The sequence below is a fragment of the Mytilus californianus genome, unplaced genomic scaffold, assembly GCF_021869535.1.
Source record: "Mytilus californianus isolate M0D057914Y unplaced genomic scaffold, xbMytCali1.0.p SCAF_5, whole genome shotgun sequence".
NCBI lineage: Eukaryota > Metazoa > Mollusca > Bivalvia > Mytilida > Mytilidae > Mytilus > Mytilus californianus.
In genome coordinates, this window is record NW_026262701.1 from 80,517,708 (window position 1) to 80,521,789 (window position 4,082).

Below are 4,082 nucleotides of genomic sequence, written 5' to 3' on the forward strand. Positions count from 1 at the left end.
CTCTAACAGCACCTACCAAAGTCTATCAAAATTTGCCGTAGCGCCGGAGTGATACCATGACGAAAGTGGTTTGACTAACATATCATACTTGAATGAAGGCACACAAAACTCATTTATTTCACAATAAGTGGTGAAATTGTATAGTAAGTAATCCAATTTCTGCATTTCTTCAGGAAAGAAAATTAGGTATGCAACCTGGAGAAAGCGACAATATCAGTTGAGATCGAAAGAAAAGAAAGAATTCCAATGGAAGTAATAATTGTTCCAAAAACTGCCCTACCAATACATTTGAAGAAACGTGTAAATATCAACAACTTGACCTATTTACGAGGATTACAATTTTACCACCCAGTCAAAAGCGAAAAAAAAGTACAATATATCTTGCTTTTCCTTTAATGTATCAAGAATTGTTCCCAACTCGTCCTTTTCCGGTTTTTCTTCTGATTCACTCTTCTCGTCAAATCTTCTTAAAATGATAGAAACTGCGCTTCTGTGTCCCGCTCGAATAGATTTAAGCTTTGTACTCATCTTCTTCTGGTCACGGTACCAATATCGTAAAGTGGTTTTACTAAAACTGCATTTGTAATAAGAAAGACGTCTAAACTGTATGAATTTGTATTGATGACTAAAGAACAAGATAACGTCATAAGTTAACGACGTTGGATATACAATAATGCCGCGTTACGTTCACGTTTTCTTCTGTGCGTGATTTCCAACAATATCACTACTCATTGGAGCAGATTACTGGTCTTTCGTATGAGATGAAATTATTCGAGGTGACGGACCAACAGCGGAATCCAGCAGTTTAACTCACTCGAGGACTGACTGCGGAACAGTTTTTCAGAACTCACTCTGGTTTAACGGATCCGAATGGCTAACCGATAAGGAAAAGGGCCGACATGAATTTAAACGCTCACAGATAGTACCGTGTTATCATCATTCGTAGAACACGAAAACAACGACGACCCAACAACGACAAACATACAGTATATCGTGCATTCGCCAGTACGCGGAGAAGGTTCTACACAAATGTATAACTTGTCAAAAAGTCAGCTAACCATACATAGCACCTAATCGAACGCCATTACCGAAAATCAGATTGACAGAAGCTCCGCCTTTTACAGACAATGGAATCGACTTTCCAGGACCAATGCACACTACAAAAAGACATTAAAATGAGAAATAAGTATGGATTTTCCTGTTTACGTGTGCTTTAAAACGTGCCTTTCATCTTGATGTAGTACCTGACCTTACAGAAGAATTATTTGTACAGTCATTTAGAACATTTACAAGCCTTAAATCTCTTCCTCGTACAGTGATTCCCGATAATGCGTCAACATACCTAGCAGCATCCGACACAATAGAGAAACTTACAAATTCATCATTTTTGAAGGACAGGCTTGAAAAAAACGGAACCTCATTGAAGTTCAAACCACGACGCGCACATTGGTATGGAGCATTTTAAGAGCGCTATACTGTAAACCAACCTATTTTCGCGACAATTTATATTCGCGTTATTTTTCTACTCGCGAAAGTCGCGAAAAATAAATCGCTCACGAAAATATGTTGGTTTACAGTATTTGTTTGACAAAACGTGTTTGAGAAGGACACTTGGTAGGTCATACGTCACTATGGAGACACTTCAAACCTATCAACACACAAATTGAAGTGATTATCAATGACCGACCAATGACATAAGTTTATTTCAGAGAAACATACTAGTACTTGACAATTTTAGAACCCTTGGAAAAGGAATATCTCTAGTCATTACAAGAATTTCATCGGACTACAGGAAAAAACGAGAGACCAATCAAGACTGGTGATGTCGTGCATATTCATAATGACAAGTTTTAAGAAACAGATGGAAACTAGCAATTGTCGAGGAACTGGTGACGGAAAACGATGGACACGTCAGATCTGCCGTAGTGCGAACTAGAACAGGACATACAAAGCGACCCATTGTTCAACTCTATCCAATTGAAGTGGATGGAAAAACTGACTTTGTACTAACTAACGATTCTATCGATCACGATAATTTTGAAAAAAAGCACATGTCGTACTTTATCAGAAAAAGAAGCATCAGTACGGGCGAATGAAAAAATTCACAAGAGGATAAATGGGCAATATAACTTGTGAAAGTTACGTAAAATTTCAGTGATATAGTATTGAGGAGTTTAAAGTTATTGTCACTTTTAACCGCAACTACACATGGACAATGTTAAAAATTATTTCATTTTTAAAAGCAATTAAGTGGTAACTGGAAAATTGATTTTTTAATTATTAGATTTATTTTCTTTTGCGCGCCCAAAGAATAACGTGAATATAGCGCGAATTACTTTCCTATGTTAATGTACTTTTGTTTGTCTTCTTGGGAACGTCAATGACGTCGGTATGGGCGGAAGTCGAAACTATATGTTATTAAATTGTTGACTAGAACGGCTGTATTTCTATGTATCTCATATCGCCACTACACAACTCTACAAGAAGACTTATATGTTGATAATGGACTTACTAGCATGGACTCCGAATAAGCAGCAGTTAAATAGAACCATTTTCATGACAGCGTGGACATGACTATTTCTTGGCGCGCTCAGGTTATCAATTGACTGGGTCAGATTAGGTGAACGTTCGACTGTAACGCCCAGTTGTCATACCGTACATGTTACTAGTATACACATTTAAACTATGGGGTCGCCAGAAATTCTATACGCCTAATCAAATATAACAAATAACTAGAGGACTAAATCGTGTGTGCGGATTTGAATGTTAAACTTCTTTTTTTCCTCTCGTGCACCTGCATGTACTTTATTCTTTTATTCTGTTTACATCCCCACTGTAAGGCCTCTGACGGACTGAGTAAGCGTAGTATCACTGTTATTGATAGCCAATGCTACAAGTTTAAAGTAAATGATTCAGTTTTATTACCAACATAAGTATTGCAGTTGTCCACACTGATTCTACTTCAATGAATCGAGAGAATTACATAAAAAGGGAGGCTTTAACTTATTCCAAAAATTGGGGGAAATGATAAGCATGGGACGAGACACTACCGAAAGAAATTGAAAACGCATAGATGATGTGAAGAATGACATCTTATAGATTACTTTGAACCCTAAATGACAGAGATACTATTTTGGAAACCATGACGAGGAAACTAGCGAAATTATTCTTCACATTTTTGTTGATGCAAATTAGAAAGCATATGGAACTTCTGTTTACTTGAGTAAAGGGACAGTGTCGACAATTGTTATCGCAAAGGACCGTGCTGCGCCTCGCCTTTGAAATTAATAACGTTACCGAATTGGAACTAATGGCTGCAGTGATCAAAACACGACCCTCAAAAGATGTAATCGAAAACATAGGAATAACAAGACCAGTATTTAAGAGCGATAGTAAAAGAGTTCTACATTGGCTTATCTCATCAAAACCGTAAAAGAAGTTTCTTAAAATCGTGTAAGTGAAATTAAAGATATAACTGAAAATTACGAATGGAAATATGAACCCACACAAATGAACCAGGCTGAACAAAAAAAAAAGGCGGAATAACTGTATCGCAATATAAAGATTCGATATTATGGATAAATGGACACCAGTGGATTACGGACGATCGTGAATGGCCTACTTTGACGAGACATGTGGATATAAGCACTCATCTATCCAATTTCACAGGAACAGAGAGACACACACGACAAAAACTATACGAAGCGAATTTCACAGATCAAAGATATGTCATGGTATTGCAATTTGCATAAAGTTTTAACTGTGACTGGATACGTCTTGAAATACGCAAATAACTGTCAGAAAAAAACGACCATATTAACAATTCACAAGGTGACAGAAGCTAAAACGAATTTGAATAAAGAGGAAATTTCAAAATAGCTATGATCGTATGGATATAAGAAAAAGTTCGGATATATTTCATTGGTTCCGAAAATTAAATCACTATCGCTTGTGCAACAGTAACGTTTATATCTTGATAAAGCAGTCGGACAGACAACAACACATGTAAGAAAATCATACTGGATACCACCAATTCGACAATGTGTGAACAGGGTTTTACGCAAATGCGTACAATTAATAAA